The sequence below is a fragment of the Cibotium barometz genome, chromosome 26 (genome assembly GCF_041138505.1).
Source record: "Cibotium barometz isolate CiBa-2024 chromosome 26, ASM4113850v1, whole genome shotgun sequence".
Lineage (NCBI taxonomy): Eukaryota > Viridiplantae > Streptophyta > Polypodiopsida > Cyatheales > Cibotiaceae > Cibotium > Cibotium barometz.
The window spans coordinates 24,470,627-24,482,405 of NC_141071.1; positions in this window are offsets into that span (position 1 = coordinate 24,470,627).

Consider the following 11,779-nt stretch of genomic DNA (forward strand, 5'->3'; position numbering starts at 1 on the left):
AAATCTCCTCTACTTAAAGACATGCCTTCTCTATCAAGCCCTCTCTGAAAAGTCCACCATTCCATCAACTCCGACCTCACCATCAAAAACATGCTCCCATCTCCAACTCAATTACCTTGCAATCAATAGCCATTCCTACACATGTCCCACCAATCCTCTCAATACCAATAACAAAGATTGAATCTTACTATGGCAAGGGTAACCTCGCAAAACCCTCAACCATCAATAGACCCTCTTCCTAAGAGCATAGCCTCTCAAATAACTTCTAGTGAAGTCTCTACTCCAAGAACCCTTCTTCAACCAACCTCACCAAAGGAGAAAAATATTTCTATCACCATTATCGCCAACCCCTCTTGTAAACATCCCTAAGGCATGCGATGATACCGAAGGTCATTACCATTATCGCCAACCCCTCTTGTAAACATCCCTAAGGCGTGCGATGATACCGAAGGTCATCACTGCAACAATTGACCAAGGTAAATTCACTTATGTGACCTCAACATTGGCAAGTCCTCTATTGTAGACCCAAGCCTCATTATCAACATTGCCTATACTCATAAACACCAGTGCTTCTTTGCAAGCTCATGTTGTAGACCATCAACGTTGCCTAGACTCATAAAACACTAGTGCTTCTTTGCAAGCTCATGCTAAGAAGAGTACCAAACCTTCAGCTCCACCAAAAAAAAATAACTCCACCACTAAAAATACAGGTGGAAAAATAGTTACTTGTAGCTCAAGGCTACTACGAGGGTGGCAATCCAATTTGATATCAACACATTGATCTCTATCATCACTAATGTGTTGTACTAACATGGGATCATGCAAATATCACAAAAAGAGGGAGTTGTTTTTGTCATTAAGAATTCACATTTTTCACTCTGTTTTAAAAAACTAGGCTCTGGTTTTTTCACATCACAAGGCATTATCCATTAAGCATGCAACTACATGACCATCTAACTTCAATATGTGTGCAAAGAAGCCCAAATAGCAATCTAACTTTATCATAAGTGCCAAGAAGCCCAAATAATTTGAGTTTCTATACTATGAGGAACTTTAGTTTTTCATGCCGTGGAAAACTAGATTGGGTTTTCATGCCACAAAGGGTCTCCCAATAAATCAATCAACATACTAACCAAGGGGAGTACTAACATTATTAAGAAACCTCCACAAGTCATGCCCAATAAGTTTAATATCTGACCACACGATATCCCCATCAAAATCTCTTAATTTTCATGCCCACAAAAGAGTCGTTTAAACACAAATCCACAAATAAAAGTAATCAAATACTCATGAATATCTACCAAGCTCCTAAATCATCTATAGCACCTATATTAATGAGCGAGCTAATTAGCTTACCATTCTCTTCATTTCAATTAGCTAACTAATGTGGCAATTTCTCTATATGAAAACACATGTATTTACTCACCCACTAGCAAAAGAGAATTGCAAAGTTCATTAACACCATAGCCTTAACATCGATGTACATCTCTGGGTAGGTGTCAATGGTGGGTGAAAGCATGTCCATAGTATAACCCATCACCCCCACTCGTCCATTATATGACCCATCACCTAGATTTCACTTAAAAGGTGCAAACACAATAAGTTGTCTTTACTATTACCACTACTATCTACTCAATTCGATGACCCAAACCTCACCAACAATGGAGTCTCTTCAACAAATATCTTCCATATTCCAAGAATTGTGAAGAAGTTCTCCTTTAGCCTTGCAAGTCGATTAAATTCTTTTATCAAGAGTCTAAATGACTCACCTTTATGCACTTCATTGTATATCTGCTTGGAAGACAAATAGATGCACTTAAAAATTTTTAAAAAACACATGGAGATGAAGAATGCAAGGATAAGTCCTCCAAGTTCATTTGACAACACTCTTGCATACCAAGAATCAGACACCTTACATTGCTTCAATAGATCAAGTGAGGAATTGAGATTCACACTCTCATTTTGATGATTATGTCTACATTCCTTTGGACCCCCCCCATCTCATCTCCTCCATTAATAACAAGTCTTAGAACCCCACTAACCTCAATAATAAAAAAGTTATAACTTCGCTTGTGATTACCAAAAAATAAATAATATACTTTTAAAAAATTACTCACAAAAAGAAGATGAAAATATAATCACTCGTAGAGGTCCCCACTCCATTTTACGTACTCCCACCAAAATTGCTAACTTCTTCATTTACAAACAAGCCTTCCCTGTTCCCTCCAGATTCTCAATGACCATTGAACAGATCAAGACAACGCTAATAAGATTCTCAATTCTCCCCATAACAAGGTCTTTTACTTGATCATGAGGACGTGATTAACATTAGGAAGGGGAGAATGTTAACCCATTTTGGGATTATCAAATGATGCCACTAATATTCTACATCATAGAGAAACAAAGGCAAACACACCAAAATTATGTATGATCAAGCTATAAAGCAACGGTGTCTAAATTTATAACTTGGATGGGCACCCATATGATCTGATGGAATACTTATGCCAATTCTCATAATAGAATACTTATGGCAATTCTTGTAATGGTATAATTGAATACTTATGGCGATTCTCGCTCCAAGAGCATGTGGTAGCAAGCTAGGATGAATCCCCTATGAATGTACTTTACACATATATTATGAGACTAAGCATCGTATAAGCAATACACTACTTACGAGCCTTGGGCACCCGGTCCACCATAGTTTAAGTGTGTGTGAACACTTATGGCCTTGTATATAAGCCAATTTTCTCTCATAATACAACATACTCTCCTGCATGTCTGCCTTCCACCTATCCATCTCCTCTTGCATGGAGGCACGCAACTCATATCTATCGAGTCTTGCTCTTGCTCGATTCTCCACTCTATCCTTATGCTTGTGTAACTACCATATGTGTGAGAGAGGAGTGTGTTACTACCTATGGACTACAACTGAGTTGATGTGACAATGCATCGAGAGAATCACGGATGACATAGATATGTCTCAAAGAAGAGAGGGTTGTATCCATTATAACACATTGGTAAGCTCCCATGACATGTTTTGCTTGTTCTTGTTTTCTCCATGAATGAGAGAGAGTATAGAGTTCTAGCAAGAGTAGGAGTGGACCGTAACATTATGGGATAAACTGACTTATATAAAAGGACATAAGTATTTATGCACACTTAAATTGTGGACAACCAAGTGCCCATATGCTTAATCTCATAATACATCCATGATGTACATCATCATAGTTCTCATTCTAGATTTCTACCACACGCTCTTAGAGTGGGAATCGCTATAAATATTCATTTTACATGTGCCCATCCAAGTTGTAAATTTGGACACTGTTGCTTCATAGCTTGATTGTACATCCTTTTGGTGTGCCTGGCTTTTCTCTTTGATGTAGAATGTAAGTGGGTAATTGTTAGTATCAAAATGGGTTTACAGATATATATATATATATATATATATATATATATATATATAGAGAGAGAGAGAGAGAGAGAGAGAGAGAGAGATAGATAGATAGATAGAGAGAGAGAGAGAGAGAGAGAGAGAGAGAGAGAGAGAGAGAGAGAGAGAGGGGGGGGGGGAGGGAAGGGAGAGAAAGATGCACATACACACACACACATAAAGAAGAGGGGAGATTTAGAGAGTTTATACTTTGTACAAAGCATGGAAGAGTGCCATGGTTTCTTGATTATCTAGATGAAATGTCTAATCCAATGCAAGACTTTATTCCCTTTTTTAATATTTTATAATAAGACATTATTTTCTTAATTATCCAAATGAAATGTCAAATCTAGTGTAAGACTATTTTCTATAATATAATATAATTATAAGACATTATATTCATTCCTATGAAATTCAAAGAATGACATGACTCCATAACTACGAGGCATTTTGAATGCATAGCACATAGTCTAGATAGCAAGCAACTATGCTCCATAGGGCATGAAACCCACAAGGCCTCTACCAAACCTACAAAACCCTTGGATGATAACACTATCCATTCAAAGGGGAGGAGGTGATTTTGAGGGTAAAGGCAAGAGGGTAGCAACTACATCAAAAGGAAGGGGTAAGTATCATAAGTCTCAGTTAAAGTTAGAATCGTGATTACATTTATAATCCTAAATGCAACGTAAAAAGCAATCTAAGTTGAAATATAAGCCAAAATCCAAGAAGCAAGCCAAGTCACAACATAAAGGAAGTTCATTGAAAGAGAAAAGGTATCAAATTTAAGGTTTGTATTAGGTTTATTTCTTATCTTGTTGTGATAACCTTAATGAGATTACTTGGATACCTTGGACATACAGACCTACCTTTTGTATAGCTTTAACTTTGCATGGATATTGACAAATTCCTTCTACATGCACTTGATTGATTAATAATAAAAGCTATATAGCCACTTGACCAATTTCATGGCATGGATGAAAAATGGTCGTGAAATATTTAGTGCATGGGTATGAACAAGCAACCATGCACACTAGTGTGGGAGGATGAATTTCCTACCTCATCGGCATCTTCCTTTCTTGATAAGCTTAAAAAGACATCTTAAATTGTGTGGGAAACAAACCTTTGAATGCATGTTTGTTGGTGGTTTTCCATTCTTCCTATCAAAAAGTGGGAGATTTGTGAAAACTTAACAAATAGATCAATGTAATATTATACGTGGTGTGAGCTTCAATTAAGTTTGAACCATGGTCTTGAACATGCCTCAAATGCACTATTATGTGAATGGATGATGTTGGTAGGCAATTAGTACATTCTCTTCTCCAAGAAAATTCTTTTGGGGAAACCTCAATCCCTTGCACCATAATGTGTCAAGTAGATGTGTTTGTGGGTGTGTTATCTACTAGCCACCTTGTGTGGATGAACTTGTGTAGATGCACCACACAAGTTTGACTAACCATGGAAAAGATGATTGTCAAGACCATCTCCACCCAAACAACCTAAATTAAAAGTTTGAAATGGTCTCACATATGAAAGAAGGTACGTGTTAGCATAGCTCCAACGTATTGAGCTTTCCTAACAAACTGAGTAAACCAAGAGAAGCTTGATAGAGATTGTGTACAATACTCAAATGATCGTTTCAAGTGGGTGGGCTATGCTAACTTTATCACAAAGTAGAGGACCTATTAGGTGAACCATTAGGTGTCATTATAATTTCTTACATATATGGTCATATGTGCATCATATAGGCAACGTGTTAAAGGAGGTTGTCTGCAAATTTAGCAATGTTTAAGCTTTTCTAAAAAACCAAGCAAACCAAGAGAAGCTTGATAGAGATGGTGTACATACTCAAATGACCGTTTAAGGTGGGTGGGTTATGCTTACTATTTGGTGGCATTGCTTATCTTGCATATATGCTCATTTGTGCATCATGCACAGAGGGGATAACATGGTAACATTGGTACGAGGTGGTGGCTATTGAATTTTACTCATGTATATGTGTTTTTAAAACTCTGTGTGTGTGTGTGTGTGTGTGTGTGTGTGTGTGTGTGTGTGACCTAAAGGGCATGTTTTGTACTAGGGTGTTACACTCACCACATGTATTTTGTCTCATAGGTCCAATTTGTTTCTTTAGTTGCTACTTCATAGACACAATGTGACATCTTTTGGTCTCATAGACCATTTGGTCTTACAAAAGATGTTAATATAATTCTCTCTCTCTCTCTCTCTCTCTCTCTCTCTCTCTCTCTCTCTCTCTCTCTCTCTCTCTCATGCTCTTCATAGTCAAGTAAGTTTCTATGGCCTTACGTGTCATACAAAGCAAGAAAAAAGATTTGTTTTTTTCATAGTATTGTTATCATGGTATAGTGTTACCAATTAATATTCAAGTTAAGGTGACATGCTAGTAGGGGACATATCTACACGCAAGGGATTAAGTTGGAAGGTGCGGTGGAAACAAGGTAAGAAACTATAAAGATAATATATGGACTTAATATATATATTACCTTTTTTCTAAATGGAGGTTTACATTCTACTTTGAATCAACTGTAGTACATGTATCAAATATGTGCTATATTTGGAATTTGAAGGGTTATGTTATAGAAGCCAATGTAAATATTAAAGTTTATTGAGAATGGAAAAGCCAAATTATATATGAAGTTAATTAAACGGTAAGGTTTTTGTAGTTTTTCTATATGTTTTCCACACAAATGAGTGTACGATAGCACTATTTGCACTTAAGCAAAAATATACATTAGCTACAAAGAGAGAAACATGTATTTCTTTTATGCTTATAAATATTCTATTCATTCTCTTAAATGAATGTTTTTTTCCCAAGTGTATGCAACACTCTAGCAAAGGGACAATAATAAGTGCATGCAACACTCTTGTAAAGGGTGAATATGAAAGGCATAAAAAATTACACCTTTAGATTCTTGGGGCACAATTCTCAAAAAGGAGGGTGTAACATGATGGATAGCTACCATGTGTCATCCTTGGTGGGTTCCAGTTGCCCCATTAAGCAACCGAGTTGGGTGTAGATGGGTGCTATAGGGGATGGAGGTAGTTGGGGTTGTTGGTGTCTCCCGTAGCCAGTAGTTTTGGGGGGCAACATGCTAGGAGATGGAAGCCCGATAGGTGATGGTTGCAATGCTCATCCATGCATAGATGGTGCACCTCTAGGGATCAGTTCTACTAGTGCTAGCAAAAACCATAATCTCATCATGGTATCAAAGAAAATCTTACAAACACAAAGAAGTATATAAATAAGAGAAATTTCATAACTATCAAGGAATTAAATAATAGAGATGAACTAAATTAAATCATGGACAAAGGGAGTTTTACTCTATTACAAGCATAAGAATGCTCACATCTCCATGCAAAAAGTTTCTTTTTATGCCCATACCTGTATTCACACACCAAACAAAAAGTTTTATTCTATGCCTATACCTCTATTCACACACCACACAAAATGTTTCATTCTATGCATATACCTCTACTCACACACCACATAAAAAGAAAATTCTTTGTAAGTAAAAGCTAAATGAAACGCCTATCAAACCCATCGATAACTACATGTTTGGAAATAATATTACTATATTCCCTTGGATTTACCATGAATTTTTCAATAAAGATATTGAAATGATTATGAAATCTATTGAAGGAATACTTTTGGGTTTTTTGATGATTTCTCATGGCTTAAGTATCCAATTTGGTTTTAGTAAATATTGGGATTATGGTTTTAAACTTAATGAGACCCAATTATGTTACACGTGTCGTGTACCTCTTGATCGGTTTGGTGTGAACATGCTCTTACACACAAGCTCTTTTTACCTTCTTGTTGGGAAGGGTTTTTTCCCCGTGTGACCACCCTCTTAGGTGATGGTACGTAAGTACCCTAGAGAATATTGTACTATCGCTTTTGGTGTGAACATGCTCTTACAAATGGGTGCTTTGTAGCTTCTTACTGGAAAGGGTTTTTTCCCCATGTGACCACCCTCTTTTTAATTTTTCATTTATCAATGGATTAGTGAAAATTGGCCAATATCAAGAGTTTTTTTTCAAAAAAAATCGTAATTAGTCTTTCCTAATGCCTTTCTATATCTACTCTATTGCAATAAAAAACAAAACAAATCAAACAAAAAAATCGATCTAAGTTCTAGGATTATTGAGAGAAACACAAGGAAAACCACCACATAAATTGCATCACAGAATAAGGAGGTCACCCTACCTCCCCTATAGCGGTGCCAATGTTATATGCCTATTTCCAAAAAAAGTAATGTGTCACTGGGAAATGTACCCTTTCCACAGTGTGGCACCAAAATAAAGTCAGGAATACTTACCTTTGTTGTGGAGATGCAGGTGTTATTCCGTTTAGAGCTTCCTAAGGTAGGCTCTCCAACTGTTTGTACTCATTGTGATGCGTGGCTGATGAACTATGCAGAGAAGGGGTTAGTCATGTATCTATGTAGGCCTCTATATGCGAGGAGGATAAGGGGCTAGCTGTGTATCTATATAGGTCCACAATCATATATGGTGCCACCATCACAGATTCGGGCCATAAAGATGAACTAGCAGTTACTATGCCCCACCTCACACAGTCATTTGGGGTCATCTTAAGTGGCATTCAAGCCTAACTTATGTCAGGATAGGGTGTCCAAGGGTAAAGTCTACCTATACTTCATGTGTGGTCCATTATGAGACAATGGTCCAATGTAGCATGTTGCATGTTTGGCATTATGCCAAATCTCATCTAAGTTGTCACACCAAACCATCTAACCTCCTAGGCCACCTTCTTGTGTGAATATTGGGTTCCCATGCTCCTCGTGATGGACTCATGCAAACATGAGCTATCCGGTGCTTCTTAGGTAATACAATGAGAGGGTGGAACATTAATATCTAACAAGTTACTCCCTCTCTTAACATATTTGCACTCCCATCCCCCTGATTTGATTTCATGATACATTTTGGTCGAGGCTTGGAATAGACTCATCTCGGGCCATATTGTGGGCCCTTTTTTCCACTCTTGCTAGGTGAGTTTCATTGGGTATGAATGGTTGGTAAGGTTCAAGTAAGAGTGTGATTTTTTAGGGAGCTTTGGAAGGAGCTTTTCTTAGCTGCCCTCTCTCTCTAACTAATGCCACCACCATCTCTACCCCCACCACCGCCGAACCCAGCCCACACCACCAACCTTGCTCCTTCGTTTCTCTCTCTATCTATTACCACTGTCCCTTCCTCTCCCTCCCTCCCTTTCACTCTCTCTATCCTTCTCTTTACTCACTCTCTATATCCTCCCTCCCTCTCTCCCTCTCTCCCTCTCTCTCTCTCCTTCATTTCCCTCTCCCCCTCCCTCCCTCCCTTTCACTCTCCCACCCTCCCTCCCTCTCCTTCTCCCGCCCTCTTATCTTCCCCTCTCTCACTCTCCTTCATCTCCCTTTCACTCTCCCCCTCTCACTCTCTCTATCCCCCCCCCCTCTCTCTCTCTCTCTCTCTCTCTCTCTCTCTCTCTCTCTCTCTCTCTCTCTCTCTATCTATCTATCTATATATATATATATATATATATATATATATATATATATATATATATATATATATATATATATATATATATATATATATATATATATATATATATATTCTTCTCTTTGCTAACTCTCTCTATCCTTTGCTCTCTTTGCTAGCTCTCTTTATCCTTTGCTCTCTTTGGTAGCTCTCTCTATCCCCCCCCTCTCTCTCTCTGCTTCATTGCCCTCCCCATCCCTCCCTTCCACTCTCCCACCCTCCCTCTCTCTCCTTATCCCACCCTCTTCCCTCCCCCTCCCCCCCCTCTCTCTCATTCATTTCCCTCTCCCTCCCTCCCTTTCACTCTCCCACCCTCCCTCCCTCTCCTTCTCTGTAACATACCCATCTTCACTAAATAAAGAAATGTCCATGTAATAGATAAATTTATGAGTTTTTATGGTATAAAAATCAATGATTTTATTATTTGAGTCGTTTCTACTTAGAATCTTCAAATTTTGAGCCCAAATTTGGAATCTGTGTGCGATTTTACCCTAATATAAGATTTTACAGCATCCAAAACGGACACTGGATCAAGCTTATACGCAAATTTCAGTCATTTTAGTTAAAAAGCGTGGCGACCTTTAAACCTTAATAAATGCACGACCGGGCATTCGATTGACGAACGGTCTGAACCCCAACGACTAGGAGAACCTCCCGGACCCAAAAAAAAAAATTCACCCCCCAGTGGTCCGACACGCAAATCGAGGTGAATGTCCCAAATTTGGATACCCCGCTCCAAAATTTGAGCCGTACACACTTACTAGGGCGCCCGTACGATGGCCGCACAAGAACCAAAGGACGGCCGCCCACTGTGTGGTCCACACGTACCCTTACGTGGACACCTATGCTACCCCAGACCAGATAAGGTACATGCGTACCACTCCTTTCCCTGACAACCGCCGACACCGTACCTTTCCCCTAGACCCATGCAGGCCACTGATCCATAGCCTTTGCTAGTACACCATCCTTTCGTCCTTGCTTTGCGCATCGCCCGTACCCGTACCCCACAGCTATATAAACCCCCTGGGGTGTTCCACAGGCTACACGCATTTCTGTGCAGCATATGCCCTGTTGTACCATCGTCTATCCCTGTGCAGTGTACTTGCTGTAGTACGGCCTCCCCTTGCAGCCACCCCTCTCACACCCCCTCATTTGTCTCTTTTCAGATAAGCCAATTTTCCTCCATCCCCCTCTTGCTAGGAGGCAGTGTCCTTAACTCTTCTCTCTCTCTCTCTCTCTCTCTCTCTCTCTCTCTCTCTCTCTCTCTCTCCGTGTGAATAGACTTACAAAAACCCTCAGCCCTTCTCCCCCTTTTACAAAACGTTTTTGTCTTAACGATATCTCACAATTCTCCCCCCATTTGCGTAGACTTTAATAAGAGGTTTTTGCCTTAAGAAAGGGTTCGTGCGCTATAATCTTTTGCTCATACGGTGAGCAAACGATCTCAGAATTGAGATCCGACTGAAGCGTTTCGATCGCAACAGCGAGCTCTACAAGGCAACATCCAAGATGGCCCCTTCTTGGAAATGTCAGAATATTGCCTCGAGAGGAGCGCGCAACAACGAGATTAGGGAAGATGCTCCTGATATGGCTCCAACCCTCCCTTTTCAAGCTCCTTAGGGAAATGGTGGCCAGGTTAGCTTGGTTATCTTTTAAAGAATAGTTTTTTTTATTAAATTAGTGTTAATAAATGTGTATTTTTTCCTTTTAAAATAATGACATAAAATTGTATGAAGTTACGAATTGTGTGATGCTGTATTCAATAAATTGCATTGAAATTGTTATCTTTAAAGAGTGCAAGTTTTTCTTGGCTTCAACGCTAACTCCGTTTCGTGCTTGTGTAGCCGAGCGGCATCATTAGCAAAGCCCGGGAATGGCCCAAGGTATCCCTCATACCATTGGGAGAATAAGGTTCGCCAATTGAGGTGCGAGATTATGATGCTGCCTAGTTCTGAGGGCCCAGGCTAGTGCGATAAATAAGCCCACCCTAGTGCGCAGACATCCCTCTGAGGGGTGGGAGGATTAAGCGATGGAGCCTGAGAGGGCGACAGGTCAGCTTGAGTCCTCGCCCCAGCGGCCGACGATGAGGTGTATGGTCCCGTAGGGTTTTGCCCAGCATGTAGAGGCTAGAAGGCCGAATTCTAGATCATCGGCAGAATAAAGGAAAAGAATAAGAGACCCGGTTTGGCTTGTATGGAATTGATTCATGTATAAACTTTATATATATATATATCTTGTCTTTGGCATGATTATATTGTGTAAAAAGGCTGTCTTAACAAACCTTGTGAAAAGGGCTTTAATTTAGGAACATGTTTATTTATGTCAAACAGTGTGGTAGGATTAATTAGAAAACAAATTGACGCGTGAGTAGGGTGGAAAGTGGGAGGATGTAATGCCCCGATGACACCATCCTACGGACGGGTGGACCCGATTAGTCGGGTAGCTTTCCAACATATTAAGTGAAAGCCCTACGCTAGATAATTAGGTTCTTGGGCAACTCTATTCTAGAAGACTAGGTCAGTGGTTTGTGCCTTGCATGGATGAGGAAAAAAGCATTGCCTCTAGAAATCAAGTCTAGTAGTTGCCCAATTTATGATAAATTACCCTATGGGTGATTTGACTTTTAGAAGATCACGCTTCCCCTGCGGGATAGGACCAGGTCTTACCTATGAATCGTATCCTTGAATCTACATGATCAAGGTGTCGATAAATAGAAAATTTTCTCCAAGTTAAGACTTAGTGGACTATCTTAAGTGTTTCCCCTATTTTAGAAGGGGGGAACCTTACAAT